The sequence below is a fragment of the Dermacentor variabilis genome, chromosome 1 (assembly GCF_050947875.1).
Source record: "Dermacentor variabilis isolate Ectoservices chromosome 1, ASM5094787v1, whole genome shotgun sequence".
Taxonomy (NCBI): domain Eukaryota; kingdom Metazoa; phylum Arthropoda; class Arachnida; order Ixodida; family Ixodidae; genus Dermacentor; species Dermacentor variabilis.
Window position 1 is genome coordinate 44,326,257 of NC_134568.1, and position 21,648 is coordinate 44,347,904.

The 21,648-nt window shown below is 45.9% G+C and overlaps 1 long non-coding RNA gene across 1 annotated transcript; it reads left to right on the plus strand.

The window, feature by feature from the left end:
- The first annotated feature begins 2,157 nt into the window (after positions 1-2,157).
- LOC142571050 (uncharacterized) lies at positions 2,158-17,051 on the plus strand. Its single transcript, XR_012825743.1, has 3 exons — positions 2,158-2,286; positions 3,163-3,224; positions 16,790-17,051. It is a non-coding gene; the product is annotated as an uncharacterized LOC142571050 (long non-coding RNA).
- Positions 17,052-21,648: the final 4,597 nt, after the last annotated feature.

Consider the following 21,648-nt stretch of genomic DNA (forward strand, 5'->3'; position numbering starts at 1 on the left):
GACCAGGCATCATTTTCGAAATTGTGAGTGTGATCCTAGGGCTGTGAAGCGCAAGTCAGAGGGGTTACCACACATCTGAGTGGGTCTTTGGTGAAAGTGTGCTGTGCCAGCTGCGGAGCGGCAAGCTTGTGGGCACAGTATAACCAAGAAAGTTCGGAGAACTGAACAGTGTTCTATTAACCGATTTCGATAGAGGAAGCGTTGCATATCGTAAGTTGGACGTTCGGAGTAACTGACGCACGGTGTTTGTAAGAGGATTCGGAGTACTAAATGTCACAAAAGGTGGGTGCTGATGGTGGGTAAGTGTACAATATTATTGAAATCCAAATGCTCTCTGTTATTATCGGTTCTTTGGTTGCTCTGTGTATATCCAGGTTAATATTTTTGTATGTCGGTGGCATGTGAGCGTTCTATATGGTAACAAAGTCGCCTGCATTTCTTAACTGCCTTTAGATAGGTGGTCATTGTGGAGTCTACGTTCCTTTATTTCTACCACCCACCAGAAACCGAAACGCGACTGCACAGCGCTTAGTGCCTTGTGCAGCAGATCGTCGCAGAGAAATCATTTTGAATCCCATTTGCGCTGTTGTTCAAAGCAGTCTTTTTTTGTCTTTGTGCCATATGACGATGTCGAATCTGAAGATGAGGACCTGTCCTGATGGTTACGACTTCATTATGACGATTTCTTGTCGGCATAAACAAATATGTGAAAATAGGATAGGATGAACAAAGCAAGTATAGTTGGGAGCTTTTCTTCTCTGACAGAAAAGTTTCAGATGTACTTGTTTTTGCTGTTGTCCAAGTAAAAGGCAAGTGCATCTTCATCTTGAAACACAAATATCGCGGCCAGTGGGGTCTTTAAACATTAAATTTATGTTTGGGGGTGCTATAAACAGAAATATATACGTGCCTACGGTTATGCGCGTCACTGATTGCAATTATGTTTGATTACCTTTATTTTACAAGACTAGCACAGCAACTTGTAGAAAATTATATCAAGGGCATATACAAATTACGCACGCGGATATTATTTATAAAAGGAAGGTTTTCTAGAAGCTCGCCAGATTTACTTATTTTAAATCATGCAATATGGTGCAATAAAGTGTATAAACGAATACGTTGTTGGCAACAGTGGCAGATATACATTAGGCAAAGTTAACACCAGCTGTCTGATTCATGAATGATAACTGAAGAAAAGTATTACATTATAAAATTGCGCACTTTCTGAATAAATATGAAGTAACAGTGAGCTGGAGTGAATCAACAAGATTTAGAACTTGTGTTCAAGACGTACCATATAACTATTCACGTCGGGCTGTGATCATCACTGCATGAACTGCTAGAGCCCTCAGTTATGGCTTTCAACAGGTTGTCTTTATGTTCGCATACTTTTATAACACATTATTCTGACACCACTTTGATTTTTTCTATTATTGAAAATGTTCTATACCATGTTTGTTGCACCTAGCTAGAGTAATTCTCATTTACATTATTTGATTTCAATGTTAAAAAAAAGCGTTTCACACCACATCGCCTCCTTACTAACAAGCAAGCCCTGAGATTTTGCGAAAAACGCTTGTTAAATAACGTCTCATAGTGGAAACTGCGAATATTTTTGTTTGTAGAATGTTTTTATGAGTTTTTGTATTGTCCTTCTTGTGAACAGCCAAGGGCCGAGGCTCCCCCCTTTCCATTAGTTTCTTGCCTCTGTTTCCTCACACTAGTCCTCACGTAAGGTGAAATTGAAATACTAGTTCTATGTTACTCTTATTTTTCCCAGCTGCTGTCAGCAAACTGTTGTTTTGAAAATTTTGTGCATGCAAAAAGCCAGTTAACATTTAGGCCGCAGCCCGGTATTCTGGAATATGGCTAGCTGTAGTTTCAACTGCGCCGTTCATTCGAGATTTCCTACAGTGATTGAGCGTACCTGCAAAAACTGTTTCATGCGCCTCATTTGTACGCAATCGGGTGGGCTCCTGTCATTATTATGTGGACGCAGTGGTGAGTCGCCAGGGGATGCAGCCATGTTTGCGATTCGCTCTTTAGAATCGTTCCATCATTCCACTTTGTTTTTCAGCGCACAGGTGCAAAAGCTATTCCGATGCTCGGGAAGAGATGTTAGTGACAGCGCACTGTTGTAGCAATCGGCAGTGACGGACACAGAAATGTTTGCGCACGTCACACTGACATATGCGTCCGGTCTGAAATGCCGACCTCGCAGTCTAACTACCTGCGAAGCAGTTTCATTTCATACGATCTAGAGACCAGTGCAGGATTCCTCATCTGGTAGGTAAATTTCAGCTATTCTAGAAGGCAACATGCTCGTGGAAAAAGGAGGAGTGTTCCGTATACTATATTTAGAAGCAGGCTGGAGGCATTGAAAAAAATGGAATTGAGTGGACCGCATGAACTGAAAATACAGCATGTGCAAATGTTGATAAGATTATTTAAAAAATTAAATTATGAGCTTTTACGTGCCAAAACCACGATCAGATTGTGAGGCACGCCGTAGTGGGGGACTCCCGAAATTAGGACCAACTGGTGTTCTATAACGTGCTCCTAAATCACGCGGGTGTTTTCGCATTTCGCCCCCATCGAAGTACGGCCACCGTGGCCGGGATTTGACCCCGCGACCTCGCGCTTACCAGCCCAATACCATAAGCGCTAATCAAGGCTGCCGGCTAAGATCAGTTTTCATCCGCACACAATTCGCCTGTAGCTCGCCATAAGGACAACAGTAATGGTGAAAAAGCAGAATACACTAACTTTTCTGAGTTTTCTTTCTTTTATTTTTACAAGGAAGAGCACGCTGTGGGGCGATCATGGATATCTTTATGCGGAATTTTCTCAGCACATATGAACATATGTAGGTTACTCCTAGATAACCGTTGCTTCATTCAGCGAAAATAGCAGTAGTGTTTGCACATAGTTTAACAAGGTGTCAAATGACCAATGATGTCAAATCACTAGCTACCTTATGTTTTCCTTTGTGTGATTTTATTTAGTGCGGATGATGTTTTCGTTACGATTCTTCACGTATATTTTTAATGAACTTGAACAGGATTATCCATTGCTAGATTAAGCCTATAGAAAAAAATATTACGGCTGCTATATTAAGGTGTCAAAACTTAAACAATTATATGTGCATTTCTTTTTCCGCAGAAGGACAATGAAGCTGATGGTGACACTCCTTGCCATTGCCGTTTCCGGTCTTTTGGTGCCAGGTAGGCATCCCTCTATACACCACACATTGAATCACTTCAGCGTAACCCCAGCGGTGTAGATATGGTAGAGCGTCCTCCTTGTATGTGGAAGGTACTATAGGGTCAAATCCAAGTGCCGAAGCCAGAAAGTATTACGCTTTTTCTAATTGGTAGAGATCTGCCACAAGCTGGCACTTTCTTCAATATATGAGTTCTCATCACGAAAGCGGGCCTTATAGAGAACTGCGAAAGTATGTGAAGGCCCCTTCTCTCTCCTAAGCATTAATGTAAGGGCGAGCATCCGCGGCTGCTGTGAAAGGCAGACGAGGGCTGCCGCTGGGCCACCTTCGTCTTTATAACCCGAACGGCAGCACTCATTTTTACCCGCATTTTTATGTCCACTGCAGGACGAAGTTCTCTCCCAGCGATCTCTAATTACCCCTGTCTTGCGCTAGATAGTCGCACTTGCACTTGCAAATTTCCTAATTTCATCCTTCTGCCGTCGCCGACTGCGCTGTCGTTCGCTGAACCATACGTGCTGGATGGAATAATAAAATTTTGCTCTATGTATATCAGCCATGCTAAAAATTGTATTAAATAAACAATATATGCTAATGCGCCAAGGACATAAAAACAAGCAAATGCAAACCACCGTCCTGCAAAGTACTTCACAACGCTGCACTCCTAGAGCAGAAGCTTAAGAGCGAGAAGCGCTACCTTACAACCACATTGAAAGCAATAGAATATGCATTGATCTGCTACAAGAAGAGTTCATGCAATTTATGTTTTGGTAGAGTGCGTATCCATTCCTCAGTTAACTTGCCTTTGGTCAGGATAGGGGGAAGCAATGTTGCATTCGGGATTCATAACGGAGCAAGGTGTAGGAATATACCAATATTCGCGACGAATGGAGTTTTTAAACCAGAAACACCTAGCTATGAAGGCGATAATGATTGACCTTGGCGTAAGCTTCGAAACGGGCAGTCACAAACAGTCACGTAGCCCGCTTGAGCTAATCGCGTTTTACTAAATGTATTCAGTCTCGAATATTGCCTAACTATCCTTAATCTTTCCTCTCTTCATTCAAACCTCTGTCTGAACAATGTACAGTTACATGTGGCTTCAACGACCCCGGTAAAATGCATCTCTTCCCTGCTTGTCTACAAACAATAGGCTTAACGGCTCTTGCTTACCTCGATAGCTGAATAGTTTATGCCGGTATCCGCTCTTGGTCTCAATAGGTTCTGGAAGGTGTGCCGTTACTAAGGCCTTTGCTAGATGAACATTTTTTATTTTCATTTTGGTATGCTGAGCCATCACCGCTCTTTTGCTGCCGTGACAGATACTTCAGTCTGTTCCGCATGTTTTCGCCTGTATGTTTGTCTCCCAACCGCCTATTTTGGCCTCAAATAGAATGGCACTGCACTGTGTGTTATCCTACAGATTTCCCCCCCTTGCTGACTCCATGGACGTCTTTGCGTCCGTGTCATTCAATTTGCAGTCTATGTTTCGCTAGATTAGTTTTTGCTGACTTCAGGTTGTCTATTTGCACATTCCGTTACATTGTACTTAGCTGGCAGCTTTATCAAATATTTCCTCTATTTTTCACCCAGGTGTTTTAGGTACGGTACACTTAAGCCGCTCTATTTCTTTTCAGGCGTGTTCCTGATTTTGCATTACGTGTTTCTGAGCCTTTCTTCTAAACTAATTTTGCTCTATGTTTATCCGAGTTCAAAAGAAGTCTAACCCCATGTCAGTCTTCCCTTCTCATTTGTGGTTTTACCATGGAACCCAAAGCCAACCGGCCTACTGATCTTTTGTTTGCTTCCAATATCGACAAGATCTCTGGTTTCAACCCCAAAATAGCGTTTACAAAAGTTAGCTCTGGCACCATTACTCCCTTCCAAATTCTTCGCAGTACAGTATAATTATATAGCCCTGAAGTGTGCTACGTTTAATTATATTTTTGGATGTTTGAGTAGGTCTCTCCATCTTTCATTATACCCCTGGGTATTTTGCCTGTCTGTGGGTACGCCTTGATCTTCAGTTGATAACACATCATGGGTCGTCTCTTCGGTACATATCATAATTCCTCATTTCTCTGTGATGAAATTAAAACACAGATGCGTGACTTTATTGTCACACGTATTCGCAAGTCTGTAATTTCTTTTTTTTTTGCTTTCTTTCGCTAGTAGCACTATATCGTCCGCGCACCTCCCCCCAGGAACAGTGTGTTGCCCACTTTGCCCATTACGGGTGTAATATAAACGAGAATGCAATTCACTATATTGCAGTCCTCTGTCTATGCCCTTAACATAAAGAGCAAACAACATTTGGGACAAAGGGCATCTCTGCTTCACTCCTCGGCGAATTTCCACTAATTCCGTGCACTTCCGGCTTCACCATGCAATTTGTGCTTGGTTAGTCATCTTTTCTTTCCGAAACGTCCCACAAAAATTCACTCTTGACTTTGCGGTAATCTCCCTCAATGTGTAGATTTATAGCCATATAGTTTTATTTTGAAGTATAATTATCTCTAAGTACTAGGTTCGTTGAAAGACATTGTCCTTCATTCGTCTCCCAGGGCTACAGCGGTTCTGTAGTTCCCTCAACATATCATTTTTTTTTCACCCACTTCAACAACGTTTATGGCTTCAATTGTCATTATATAAGTCGCCAACGTTACTCCAACTGGTCTGCACGAGCTCATATCACCGTTTTCAGTTTTGTCTTTACAAATAGGGCTTATCCCACTTTCTTGGCTCCAAATGAGAATTTCGTCTGCTTTATTCAGTGGCTTAATGACACTAATAATAATAATATTTGGGGTTTTACGTGCCAAAACCACTTTCTGATTATGAGGCACGCCGTAGTGGAGGACTCCGGAAATTTTGACCACCTGGGGTTCTTTAACGTGCACCTAAATCTAAGCACGCGGGTGTTTTCGCATTTCGCCCCCATCGAAATGCGGCCGCCGTGGCCGGGGTACGATCCCGCGACCTAATGACACTAGTCTGCTCTGCATGTGCACGCAGTTGTTTCATCAGCTGTACTAAAATTTTATTGCGTACTGCCGTCGTGTCAGTAAGACCATTACCCTCTGTATTTTCTAGGCACAGCTTGAATGTCTTCCTGACGCGTGCTGCGGAACAATTTGGAGATGTTTTAGCTCGTTCTCTGTGAAACTTATGTGATGCAAGTTCACTCAAGATCCAGGGGAAATCACTGCGTAGCCTTTCGGTGTGTGAGTGAGCGGGTGAGAGAAAGAACTTTATTTCGTTCCAGAGAAGACACAGGGGAGTTTAGTGCCGGGCTAGTTGGTACATGGCTTTTAGAAATGGTTTTAGGCACAAAAAAATAAGACACGGACAACAGAACAAAATACATGGACAGGCGCTCCCAGGGGAGACTCCGCGCCACCCGGCTTGTCCCACGTAGGGACCGCCAAGCCGAGCTTGACTGCCCGATCGCGGGCATTCTGCAGGGCCAGGTTTGGTCAGCTAATTCGGGACTGCCAAATAGGTGGGCTGCGCTCTTCGGCAGCCCACCTATCCTTGCTGAAGACGGAGCAGATGGCTTCACACTTCCACAGCACATGGGCCAATGTTGCCGTTAGTCCACAGGCAGGGCAGTGCGCACTGGGATCCCTTTGAGGGTATATGGCATCGGTAGCTACAGTGTGCCGAAATTCCTCTTCGGTCCGCGAACAAGCAAGTCGGTTTTCAGTTGACATACAGAAGCGGTGTCCGTGAATTGCCAGAGCGAATTGGAAAATCTTCTCACTATCTGGTCGCTCGGCGTGGGAACTAAAACACATTAATTACGACATAAATTTCACTACAATTATTAAAGTATGCGTAAGGATTGTACCACTTGCTAATTTCCACGCAGTCCGTTGTCGTTAGTCGTATCAAATTTGATCTGACCAATATACATCTGGTCAGTATGTGATCAGTATCTGGTCAGTATCTGACCAGTATACCGTGATGAAACTCACATGACCCCTCATCACCCTTTATCATCCTTATCAACTTACTGACTGCTTACCTGTGTGAGTTGCCCGATGCGAAGCGGTGGCATTTCGTCGGTGAAGGAACGCCCCAAGCGAAGGCGCATCTCGCAACCACCGATAGGCATCGGGGATACGGCGTGTTTGGCATTAAATCTTCGTCAAAACGGAAATTTCCTAATTTCTACGATGCTTCATGTCAGCTCTACACGTGGTATTTGAGATGGCTTTTGTTCCACCATCACCAACTCTTTCAAGAATACCTTCAAAGAAAGTGTTTTTCTTTGACATTGCTTTTACACCCCCAGTACAACAAATTCACATTGTTCAGATATGTTCACCTTCTGTACTGTAGGTGTATAGCCCAGCCGGTAATATACTCGGTATCTCAGCGTGGGTTCGTATGTACGAAACTCTCCTCCTTTCTCTTCATTAAAAGCTGCTCCTCCTCCTCAGCACATTCAACGTTTCTTCCTTTCGTATTAGTTCTGCGTCGGCGTGGTCCCCCGTAACCGAGAGAATGAGGACACTGAAGGGTGAAAGCGAACGCGGCACTCAACGGGAGATGAAAGACGGCGATAGCGAAAAGAGTGCGAGAAAGAAAGCGGAGGAGGAGGGCATGGAGCAGAAAGACGGTGCGAAGAAAAGTGCAGTGCCGTGCAAGACGGGCTTTGAGGTGACGATGGCTACGAGATGGCGCCATAGCAGCGCGTGTAGTCTGTATGGAAAGAAAGTGCTGCATGCGTGGAGGTATGACTGTGGCGCTTACTGTGAATCGTGCACACGCGTCACCCATGCACTGTCTCTCGTGATTTCCCTTAGCAAGGCAGTCGTGCCACACTTCGCTCCGTTTGCAACGTGCCGCACGAGAATGATTGTCCGCGCCAGCTAATATATCGCGAAATGAAAACATTCACAGATATGCGCTGAAATTTCGCATTAGGGAGCATCGTAATCGTCGGTGAATTTTTTTATACATTAAGTTCTTTATGGCGATTCGGCTTATGTGGTGGACGAGTTTCCTCCTTGGATAGGCTCATAAATGCTTACGCATTATGAAGTGCATGCTCGTCGACGGCCAAACCAAGAAACCCTGAAGAATCAAAGCGCAAATCGTTATAAATTATTTGCTTAAGCAGCCGTTATCGTTCTCACGCATTTCAAGTCCAGTAGACTTGAAGTCAATATGGCATGTCTACGCTAGCCTCCTGTATGAGGCCGATGGTGTTAATCAACACCGCGATCACTGGGGTTGGTGAACCAGATTTATGAATATAAGTTTTGTGTTTCGGCATTGCCTTTTTGCCCTGTAAAGGAGTAATATCTAAAAACGATCCCATAAATATAGTCTGGCGGCTATTTGTGAAGACACACTTGTCCTAAAGCTGATGAGTGCGTCACAGAGAACGCGACGAATGAAACCCGAGAAAACAGCCGGTTCCCAGCCTCTTCTCTCGCGAGAAAAGAAAATTCACGACGATTACGATACCCCCAATGCGAAAGTTGAGCGCAGCTCTGTACGTGTTTTCATGTCGCGTGTGAATATTTTTTATTATGATAACATAGGGGCGCAGTTTATATTAGGAAGAGAACGCTGTGATTAGCTCACTTTGTTTCCATACAAAAGACGCGCGCTTCTCTGGCGCCACATCGCAGCCATCGTCGCCGGTATTGCACGGAACTACGCTCTTCCTCTCACGCTTTCAACAGCTACGAGAGCGACTCTCCGTCGCGGGGATATTATGCCACCAGTGTAAGCGGCGACAACGCTCAAGGGAGCGTCACATCGAGCCTTAGTCGTAGCCACTCGCCATCGGCCCATGCAAGGGCAATGATTCCCGTCACCCATGCTGGTGCTGCTGACTAACGACGCCGCTGATGAGCGTAGCACTCCCCACCTCACGTTGCCCTGCCGCCCCCTGCGGAAGCGCAGATTGGATCGCCCGCGCAGTTGTGGCAGCCGTAGCCGCCAACAACTCAGCGCGTGTGCTGGCCGTCTCCCCTGGGCTCCTTCTCCACCGTACGATTTCACTTTAGAGTCCTCCTCTACTTTCCTCCTCGTGTCTCTTCTTTCCCACTGCCCTCCGCATTCCTTTCCGTCTCTTGCTGTGCTCGTTCGCTCGGTAAGGGCCGATTTACGCTCGAACCGCCCATCGCCGCAAGCTGCACCGCACGCTTGCGGTTGCGCGAAAAATTGCACGTACCCAGCACTTGTGCACAAATTACCGTTTACATTGTGTACACAGTGTATACCTTACACATTGTAAACCGAAATTTGTGCACAGGTGTTTGATACGTGCAATCTTTCGCGCGATCGTACGCGTGCAGTGCGGCATGCGGCGATGGGCTGCTCGAGCGTAAATCGGCCCCAACTCCGCCGCCGTATTGGGGCGAGCTCCACCACTGGAAAAGCTGGCGCCACCATCGGCGTGACGTGCCATGAGGGATCACGTGTACACAGCGGCCGCGTCGGCTGCTTCGAAAGCGCCGACGGGAGCTGAAAACGAAAGTTTAAAATCTCACCTGCGCTGCGGTTCTGATGAAGTGGTGAGGCTTTCCCGCCTTGGGTATCTGCTTGACAACGTTTGAAAGCACTGTAATAGGTAGTGGCTGCCTTTGAAAGCGTGCAGTATGGTTGGCTACTGTTCGGTGCAGCAGTGCCGGACGTACGCAACCGAGCCCGGTGTCAGCCTTATTCACACGTAGCCGCAGGACAAGAGCTGCGTAAAGCTTGGCTCGCGAAACTTAGAAGCAGCAAACAGCCATCGGCTACGACTCGGGTATGCGGCAAGCACAGACGCGAGGAAGATTTCTGCTACGGCGCCGGGACTGCCATGTTCTGTGAGTAGCAGAACACGCGCAGTAAGGCGCTCGCTCGAGCTCGCTGCCAGGCTAATGTCATAACTGTTTGGTCTATGAACTTGTTGATGCTAGATACTGGCAAGTTCAGTGGAATTGAAAGTTGCGGTAAGAAGCACATTAAAAGAAGCATGGCATATGGTCATGTTTGTGTTATGAATTACCGCTCTGGATTACGATACAGACGCAGCGGGAAATCGCACGCTGCAGAATACCCGTAAACGTTCAGTGCGACGCAACTTGAGAAATATTGAAACGTGCAAGAATTTATTTTTAAAAAAATAAAGATTGAATGGTTGCGACGGCACATCACAGTCGTCGTAGGCGTCGAAGACTCTATAACGAAATTATTTTTGAACAGCTCTAATAGCGTCCACTCAACAATGATTGCTTGTGTACTGTGAAATGCTCATATTCTGCAGCCTAAAGCTCACGGCATGGTGCGACAACGCGCTCGCAGTGAAACCGAAACATTGTGCGCGGACATGCATGCAGACGCCCAGTCGGTCGCTTCGAACCCGTGCGATCGCTGCATTGAGGCTTCATTCAGTTATGCTCCATGTGGTGACAGAGACAGCCCACTATAAGAACATATTTCACATAGTTTTCTCTCAGCGTTTGCCTACCTTTCACGCAAGAAGCCGGTTCGGGAGACACCATCGCGGCGATCGCGCGCATTGGCGCTCACTGTACCTGTTCAGTAAACAGATCGAGTCTGTAAACGATTCTGTGCTTTTAGTTTGCCCAAGATTATTATTTCGACAGTAAGAAACTTCCCCCGTATTGAGAGTGCTTACAGAAATGTCCAGGAGGGCTGCCGCGCGCTGTTTTTACTGAGCGCCGTAAGCCAAACCTATAAGGCGCGCGCCGCGTGATCCCTCATACTACGCAAGGGAGGCGCTTCCGACAGATGGCGACTCCGTAAGTCCTCGCCCCCAATTACGCCGACGCTCAACGTAGCAACGGCCTCCTAAGAGCTGCGCTCGACGAAAGCCTGCTTACGCCACAAGAAGACCTGGCATGGTAATGCGCATGCTATTATAGCAGACCTATAACCAAACATCTAGCATTGCTTCGGACGCTGGCGCAGTCCACAGACGGTCACTTGACGACTTGACAAGTGTAATACAGACTATACGCTATGTTGCTATCACTAACGAAAACTATCTTATTCATGGGCCGAAACCTCGTCCCATAAAAGAGGTATTCGTGCAATGTATCTACAGACAAGAATGTGAACGCCTCTCCAAGATAACAGAACTGCTTATTCCGTAGCAGAAGAATACCAATGCTGTCGGGATCGCCATGTGTTTCGGAACTACTGATTGTTACTAAACCACAGTTCACAACTACAATGAGAATGCTATAGTAAGGTTACATTCGCGAAACGCATTTTTAGAAATGCAATACTGATCTCTGAGGCTCACTGTAGGAAAAACGCCCTCCATACTGAATTAAATCGCTTCATTATGTCTCACAGAACCGTTTCCTACGTAGAAGATACCATGTCATCCTAAATAGACGGCGCGACACGAAAACAACCATCAGAAACTGCTGTTGAGCGTATACGTGGCATACAACACGGAGTTATCGCCCAAGGCAGTATGTTGACTGCCCATAGTACTGCGTACTGCGTTGACTGCCCATACTACTGCGTACGTAGCATGGCGGCGCCCATGAAAAAACGGTTTATAGATGCTTGATTTTCTTGACCGGCCAGGTTCATAGTTAACTATTTCCCCTCTAACAATGTTTCAGGTTTGTTTGTTTTGTTTTGTCTCCTCTTGTATGATATCTACAGCTCCTTATTACCCCAAATTGCTTTAAAGGGGCCATGAACCATCCGTCAGACTTGGTGAGACAACAAATGTCGTAGATAGCCAAATGCTGCTGGGAACATTTCAAACTACGCATTCGGGCGTGGCGCGTCGTGCTCAGAAGAGGAGCGCGAAGTCATCTTTTTCTCAAACGCACTTCCCTCAACAGAGGCATACATATTTCGGGGCTGCCGGTGGCTGCCCCATCACATCAGTGGGCAAATTTCCAGGGAGCACAGTCAATGGCCGATACTTTACATCAATCTAGAACAATGTTTGAATAAGTGCGCTTCTGCCTTTTATTACTGGGTAGAATAGCTGATGTAGTGTAGTCAGGATTAAACAGGCTGAAGTAAGTAGATATGTGCGCTTTGAAATATCTACAAGAGGGAGAGAGGTAAGTCGTAAGGGAAAGGTAGGGAGGTTAACCAGGCTGAGCCCGGTAGGCTACTCTGCACTGGGGAAGCAGGAAAGGGGATTCAAAGAGGATAAGAAAGAAAGAGGTTCAGTCTCCGCTGTTATGCACGCAAACGCTCACCGCTGAGTCAGTCACAGGCGGTCATACAGGCTAGTGCATTTCAAGAAACGCACCGGCGCATTTGTGGTCTTGCACATAGCAGACGCACGAGGCCACGGGCCCAAGATCCTTTCCTCTGTGAAAGGACGGTCATCAAAGCGCTTCAAAGCTGTACGAAGGGCACGCCTCTCGTCTTCGTATCTAAGGCAGTCACACAGGATATGTTTTGTTGCTTCTTCGACAGCACATCAGTTGCAATTGGGACTGCCAGCCATTCGAATTAGGAATAAGTAGGCGTTTGTGAAAGTACTCCCAAGCAGCACAGTAGCGAACTGCCTACTTCCAATAGCAACCAACTCTCGTCTACTCACAATCGGCCGCACCAGCTACCGTAGGAATAAAACTTTGGCCACATTCATTATCGTGTGTCGTAGCCATCGCGTCTAGTCAATTTTGATTAGCCTTAAACACTTAAATAGTTTAGACCTACGCCAAACGTAAGCCTCGACCATAGGCACGCAATGCGGGTCGCGCCTCGAGCGGAATATGACGACTCAAATTTAGAAGGGACACGCGCCAGCACCCGCTCACTTCCGTTGGCTCATGGCTAAACTAGCTTTTTATTTGGTCATTGATAGCGCTTCAAAATGCGCAATCTGGGTGTGCCCACCATCCGTACAGGACAAAGCCAGTCTGCACCCTATGGCACAGCCAGAGTGGAGCACGAGAGTGTGCATGCCAGCCCAGCCGTGCACCTACCGCTGCGCAAAGCTGTGTATAGTATAAGTACCGCCGTCGCCCGCGGGTTACCGCGACGAGCCCTCTCGTCGTATCTCGACGTACTGCCTTCCTCCGTACCGTCCTCCTTGCCGCACGGCTCTGCTTCATTGGTACGGAGGACGTTGAGGACGAATCCGAGGGGTATATATTGAGTTCGCGGTATCTACGCTCGTGGTAGGTCTTTCCGAAAAAAAAAAAACAATTGCGGCAATATATTCTTGGGAGGCACAATACATGTCCCGGCAGTTTTTCAGGCTTCAAAAGAGAACGGCGGTTCAGGGCTTCCTAAGAAAAACCTATATTTATTTTTCTACTGTTCTTGCGATCTCAACTTGTGATCTTCTATATTATTCAAAAATTTTCATGTGGTGGGTTGTTGCGTGCCGCCGGTATCTGTCTCAAAGATTAAGCTTACATGTTTACTGTCGCCACCCGACCTATTGTTTCCTTGTTCATTTACCGTCATCTGGCCTAGTCGTTCGTAAAACGTTTCTGGTTGGCGATATATGACTTTATTTTCGCATAGCCACGCTGTCTGTATGTGGTATATATTCTACCTGTTAGCTACTACATGATTATGTTCTTCCCAACTATCCAGCACTAGAGCGCGCTGTGATCGCTTTATTTGTCCAGACCATCAACGGGCGCATTCATATATTCTACTGTCATCTGCTCCTGTTTTCCGAACTATATAATATATTCTCTAATACAGTAAATCAAGTGTTTATTTAGCTCTCTGCTTTCACTAGTTTTCATCACAAGGTTACTCCCAGCCACGTTTGTATTTCTTTCCATGTGTCGCTAATACATAAACACTCCTTACGTGTCAGCATTACACTATGCCAATTCAAACTTCGCCTAATGAGCATGCCTATTCCTCGGCCTTTCCTCTACGCGTCCCCCCCCCCATCCTGTACTACCCTTGCCATAAAAAAAAATTGTCATTAACAGGCGACTGTTCTTAATATCGCGGCCGTGCTCCAGCCAAGGCGTTCAGATATAATAGCTTTGTTATTCAGTTGCGTTTAAATTTCCAGCCATTTATCCTGCTTGTAAGCACCCTGCCACAAAATATAACATTTCTTGCGGTCACCGTACCTATTCTGTCGGCGTCCTTTCTAAACCCTGCTCCTTGCTAGTGTATGACCCCATACAATTCTTGCTGTAGCTTTCAGAGTGCCTGCGGCCCGCCTAAACAACCTACTGCTCATGCAGCGAATCGACGTCCCACGGGTACAGCTACATGCTCGCTAAAATGTCTTCTATCTGGGGCAGCGACACCTAGCGACTTTCTCCGTCTGAACAATTCTCCGCCGCCGGCGCCATTCGCTCCGGTCTGAGAGAATGATGTCCGCGCCGGCGGAGGCGAATCGGTGACAGTGAGATTTAATAATATAAAGACACGAAATTTTATTGGGGGGAAAATCCCCGCAATGGCGCTTGCGACGTTCTTTGCCCGCTGAGCCAGCTCCAACGCCAAGCTTCACCATGTTCGCCAAATTGGTCGGGCTGGAAAAGTTTTATAGTCGCGGTTGATATCGGGAGATCAAGAATAGTTTCTAGCAAAATAACTCATTCCTAAAATGTTAAAAAATTGTGGCAATAGACGCCGTGCTGTATCTGCACAAATGATGTGAGCCAGTTCTCCAATCACAACATTTTCCTGTAAGCCTTAATTGGACCTTGCGGCACTTGCGAGAAATCCGGGGTCAAAATACGCAAACGAAAAATGCATTGCCTTTTCAAATAACATATTTCCGAACTGCGAAAGACGATGACTGTGCAGAACGCCAATAACTGTCCCAATTTATTGAACCTGGTCCTGTGCTGAACGTCCAGCTAGTTTTGAGGCTTCACTACTGGTTAAATCCAATTCTGAAACTATACCTTGTCCCCAAAAGTGAATAATTAAAATCTAATAGGTGAATGCTTGTTAATTAAATGTGGCCCTCACGGTTGGCGGACTGACGGTTCGAAAATGCTACAAAGCTTGATCCGCGGAATAATGATGTTTCGAATCATCTATCTTTAAATGATAAATAGTCGCTGCTAATACACAAAGTATAGCAATAGCTTCCTTTTATTCTAGACTTTAACATTGAGAGCTTTTGTTCCTACGTACCGTGCATTAGTTTCATTTCGTTATTGATGTGCGGTGCACTTTTTTGATGGTCCAGAATGAAGGCCAGCGGAAGATGATTCTTGAAATACTAGTGTTGCGCCGACAGAATAGGAAAGCTGAAGGCACGTGAACATACAGACCTGCCCCTATGTGTCTGCGTATTCATGTCCCTTCTATAGACCTCGTCTGTATGCACTACACTAGAATCCTGAGATAACATATGGGAAAGCCAGCATTGCTACACTAGGGTAAAAGAAGCCCTGGCTTCCATGAGCTTCGCTGCCATGAATAAGACGCAGCATACATTTCTCGTTATTATAGTTCAGCAGTATGAATTTATGACCGCCAGATTTAATCCGGCGACGCAACGTTAGGTCGGGCACGAAGGCGGCGTAACCGCACCGCTATTTGGTGGAGGAGACTCGCTCTAAGGAATAACACAGGAGTGCAGGAGGCAGCATCTGCAGCTTTTGCTAAACCAAGGAGTTAATAATTCTTCGAATGAGTGACGCTATAGCGCAATCGCTTTGACATCATTACTCGGGATATCGGTGTATGTCTTTGGAATGTAGAAAGTTCTTTGAAGCCCAGCTTTCTTCGCGAACCCTCACGGAGTTTCTTGAGCATGGCTGATGCTGCTGCTCCTCGGTAGGTTCTGCTACTGCTTCGTTGCTGAAACACCCACACACAGAGCAACGCTTCTATGTCTAATTGGCCTATATATATAGCAATGTGTACTACCCCTAGACGTGTGCTCTGGCCACCTTCGTTCTCAATGGAGTTGTGCAATAGAACAACAAACGACACCTAAATGTCTTCGCTGCAACAAATCGCGCATAATTCAAACAATAAAGCAAGGCTTTCCATGGCTTATTTCTTGGAGTTTCCCACGTGATCTCGGATGGTTCCTCGAAAAGTGAAGTGGGAGCGGGGTTGCGGGCGAGGTCTGTACTGGAGACTGTGCAATGACTGTATGGGCCGACTCTGTATACAGCGTAACGAAAAGTGGACTCATTCCGAAAACAGTGTAAACAACCATCGTGCGAGTCACGAGGTGGGGGTCTGCGATTCCTCTTGGTTTTCCAGGTGAGCTCCGTAGTTGCTACGCTGCAAAACGCGGTGCTGGAGATAAACAGTTTTGCAGCATCTAAGTACCTGCTTCTCGATCGCTTCGCTTCACGCTCATTCCATCTGATGCGTTGGATTGCATTAATGTTTCTTTTCTGGATTAACATTTATCATAGACAGCGTCGGAAGATTTCCCCACCATCGCTAATATGCGAAGATGCGCCTTTGAAAAAAAAAACGTACGCTTGTAATTGCGTGTCGCAGCTATGATGCTCGGTGCTATGATAAAGCCTAAACGGGGGCAAAGACATGTCATTGCCACCATGATGTCACTACACTAAGGCAGGTGCGATTCATTCTAAGATAGCAGTCAAATCATGACAACTAATTATTTGTCCTATGTTTTCTCCACAGACACTACAGCTTCGCGAGCTGGTGAAATATCTGGAGGGGCGTCCGAGGAAGGTCAGCGCTCTGACGGAAGTTCTGAGGACGCCCAAGCCCGTTTAGCTGTGGCTTGCGTGAACAACAACTGCGTAGTTTCACCGGGCGGGAAATAATTGCAAGCCTTGAGAGAATGTATTCGCGACTGCAACGCAGCTTTGGCTGCTCTCCGGAAGCATCAGCAGTGTTTCTGAACCGCAGCTGCAAATAAATGTCCACATGTGGAACTAACTCCGTCAGCGCACTCTGCTTGTTGGTGGTGGTGAAATAATTTTTATAAAATGTTCAGTGTACAGAAATATTCTTAGGGAACACCGTGTTTCAGTGCCCTCAGCGCTATTTTGAACAGTTGCGGTACCGTGATATACCTAAAATTTAGGCACACATAGTACTAATAAATGCAATTTGCTGTTAAATCTGTGTAATCCGCCCAAGAGACAGAATCAAGACTTCTCAAACGCTCTTCGACCCACTTTGTGGTTTCTATGTATGTGCGTTTCGGTCTTGCTTTTTGACGTACTGTGAAGGTGACCTTGATCCATGGGCCTTATAGCGTAAAACTATTCCAGAATGTTTTTTATTCCAATCGCCTGACGTCAAATTTGCGTAACCGCCGACGCAAGCATCGAGTGGTGACCCGTACGGTTGTCTGAACAGACTAATCAAAGAATCTCCTCGTTTATAGGTCACTTTTGTTTGCTTTAAAAACGAATAACAATTTCTACACTGAGCGGCTTCTCATACACTCTAAAAACAAAGAGAGTTCCGGGGACTCTCTTTGAGGGAGTAACTGCTTGTCCCATATTTAACTCTCTTTTCGAGAGTAGACCAACCCTCTTTGCGAGAGAGTAGAGCAACTCCTCCTGACAGAGTTTTGTACTCCACCGCAAGGGAGTGCTAGTACTCTTGTGCAGAGTGCTTATGCTCTCCCCACGGGGAGTGCTAGTATTCTTCTACAGTGCTAATACTCTCCTCACAGGGGTAATAGTAGTCCTCCAAACCGAGTACTTCTACTCGTCCAAGCCGAGTTTTTCTACTCCCTCAAACAGAGTGCTTGTACTCCTTCAGAATAGAGTGCTAGTACTCTTCCCAATAGTGTGAAAGCACGATGTAGATCCGTGGTCGCGTTAGAAGGGATTCGCAATACTTACTTGTGGAGAATATTTGATTCCTTTTATAAGCAGCTCCTGCCCTTTTGCTTGGTCAATGAGATGTAATCTGTAGTCGTCGAGTTACTAACATGAAACATTTTCTTTTAAAACATCAAAATCTTTATTGATCAGTCACAAGACAAATTGAATAACAATTTGAGAAACATACTGACAAACACATAAAATCAGATTACAATGATGTCCATGAACTTTAGAACACATCGTCATAAATCATAAGTATCTTCTCTAAAGTTTCATCAGTATTAGTGTAGAAATATGAGAATTTTCATCTTGGTGAGGCATACTGTACTTTGATTTTGTTGGCATTTAGTTAAATGGTGCACCCAATGTACCCACATTCTAGTTTTTCTCGTCCAAATTGCATGGCAATGTATTTTCAGTCTTTGGCGTGCGCTCCTCTGCACTATGTGGAGTCGTACTGGGCTGGCTCTTTGGCATCCTTGTGTCCTTGCAGCTGCCTTCTTGCCTTATATAAAGCGGGTGCCTGAAAAATATCGTTTGCAAAAGTCAACACGAGGACATGGTGTAAAACAAGATCAATACAGTCAAGGTCACGGCACTAAAAGGAAGTCTTAGCTCTTAGTCTTCCTACTGAAATGCATGCGAAACATCTAAATGACTGCAACACTCAACTGCTGAACTGACATTCAATTTTTATATTTAAACAAAAAAGAAATAATTGAAAGTTCATCCTCATTCAGCACAAATGTCAAAATACTCCTGCTAATAAATAGAATATTGGTCATTGTCAGATGTCATAAGTCTGTCATTAGTCTGGTGTATCGCAAGGAGTACTTGTGACACATCCTAAGCACGTGTCCAGTGTGCCCCCCGCACCATCTCTGGTTGTCCCACTGTTCCAGCCATAATTTGAGGATCATATCTGCAAATAAAATGCTCAGTAGTGATGAAAATATGGCCCTTCAGTTCAATGGATATGACTGGACGTGCCTATAACAAAGGGCAACAAGACTTACTATGGCCAGCTTACCCACATTTCATTAACAAGAAAGTTCATTGTGGCCTTTGATCTGCCATTTTGATCTGCCGTGCAGTAGCAAGATGCATACATTACGCTTGTAAAGCCGAGAGGAAGAGTGATATAGCTGTTCATATGACATAACTCTGAAACGCTAACTGATATTAGCAAATGCAAAGGCATGTCAAAAACAATAAGCGTATGCAAAGCGCCCCTGCAATTGTAATTCCACACAGCAGCCGTAACATTCGATGCCGATGCATAACTCGCTGCTTGCCAATTCACCGCGTTCATACACATAAGCACCTTTTCGGATTCGCACCTTGCTCGAAAACCGCAACAGCAGACATAAAATCAAGACATATAATCACGCCATTTCAATACATGAGCAGTAACAGTTCAGTTTTAGGGCTAAACACCATGAGAGCGATTTAGTGCGCAACGGCGACGAGCGACGGCTCCGAGCGACAAAACGGGCCGTCGCTTGAACAGATCACTCGGTTCTCGAAATCTAGAATTCGTCGCTCGTCGCCCGGAAGTGCTATGAGCGACTAGCCAATAGCGCGAATCCGGAGCTGGATGTACATCACTCAAATACTACTGATTGTCGTGCGGAACGAGCAAACGATTGAATATTTGTATGTGGAAGGATAAGAACCTACTGCAAGACCTTCGGAAATATTTTATGCTACTTTTACAGTAAAATACACCAAATTAAATTACCAAAGCACGCGTCACGCTAGTTTCGACGCGTATTTGGAGCGATCATACCTGCAACACGGGGGAGACGTCGCTCAAAATGGTCGCTCGCGCGGAGTACGCCTTGTAGCCGACGAGCGAACGCGACAGCCATCTCCATCGCATCGCTTGCAGGTGTCACGCGCAAGATCGCTTATATGGGGTTTGCACTTTATCCAGCATAAAACATCAATTCCTGACGCGTTTTAAGCAAGTTCAGGATAACGCACCCAACTGACCTCTTGCAGCATGCAGCTGAATGCCTGCGGCAAAGTTTCTAACTAGCACTGGTGCTGCACGTAACTTGAGTGGTCGCCGACTACCCATGGGCGAGACACCGTCAATCGCGCGGCTTATTTATAACGAAAGCATGACGCCACCAAAATGACGCCTTCTGTTATGTGCCTCCTTATTTCAATAGCGTTCCGTACACACTAGACTGCCAAACTGAATAAATTCAAACACGCAAAACGCACGCTAAGCACGCTCCTCATAGGTTCGGAATCATGGGCTGATGAACAAGCCATTTTAAGCGCACTCTTGCCTCACATCTTATTGAACATACCATAATTCTGGGAGCGTTTGCGATTTTCAAAGCTCTTACGGATATCGGCATGCGATAAAATCACATGCAGTTAACGCGACGACTGGCATTTTGGATTGACATCAAGAGACAGCGTGCTTGCTTAGTCCGTTGTCAATCGCGTCGGCTAAGCGCCACGACGACTTCCTGGCGATAGCACGTCCTATACGCAGAATGTGCACCTAAGTTAGAATTCACTTACCGTGCAGGATTTGTAGTTACATCCAACGAATGACGAAAGACTGTCGTGTTTTCGCGGCGGCGCGAGATGGCTGACAAACGATCTCCCTTCGATGGCCTTCGTTGCTGCTCGCTGGACGGATCACCTTTCTCCGGTGCTGTGCTGTTCCGCGATGTTGAGAGGGCGCGCGGTGGAGAAACTCCGAGTGAAAAAGTAGTGCGCTCGCTCTGCGTTCCTTTGAACTGTGGCTGCCTATTAATCTAGAAGCAAAACGGTGTGTTCTTTGCTCAGCGTGCGTGAGTGATACATTGTCATGTTCGGAGCCAGCCTCCTACAGTTGAAGCAGAAGATTAGGCTACGTTTTCATCTCTATTGCCGCAAGAGTAGAACGTGCATTCTCTCTCTCAGAAGGACAGAGTGAAAAACACATTTCACTCTCTCCTTGGTGACGGAGTGAACGATGCATTTCACCCCACTCGACATTTTGCGAGAGTAAAACAATGCTTTGAAGAGTAAATCGACCGCTTCACTTCTGCGATGCCCTCCCTAGTTTTTAGAGTGTATATAATTGGCTTACAAGAGGCGAGGAGCACGCTGAAATGGAGGAGGATTCGATGGGGCCGAGCCAGTGCACTGAAAATTGATAACCGGATGAAAAGGGTGCTGCCTGCATCTACAATTGGTCCGCTTTCACTTACTTAGCTTGCCGTGGCTAGTCGAAAATTGCGGCGGCATGCAAAGGAAGGTTAAGCATGCCGTTAAAACGGATCCTCAGCGAAGAAGAGTAGGCAGAGAAAGGTCGCAAACGTGCTAGAAGTGCTTGAAAACGTTACACTTCCAAGCAAAAAATTTTACTGTACGCAAATAAACCCAAGCTCTCCGGCAGAAGCGAGCAGCCAGTGCCTGAGCGATTGGAGGCAGCCATCTTTTATTCCTTTCGGAGCGGGGCAGCCTGCGGCTATTCCGAAGAAAATTCAGTTTTGTTCGGCATATTAATGCATCTTTACGCGTACAGGCAACTTTGACGCGGTGAGTTTTTGCGGTTTTGTGACATCGCGTGACAGGGAGGTTAAGTGGGTGCAGCCCGAAAGGTTCTGACCAATAGCCGAGGGCTATTGGCGAAAAGGCGTCGAATCAGAAATATTCTTTTTCTTTTGTTAGGCCTAATCATGAATA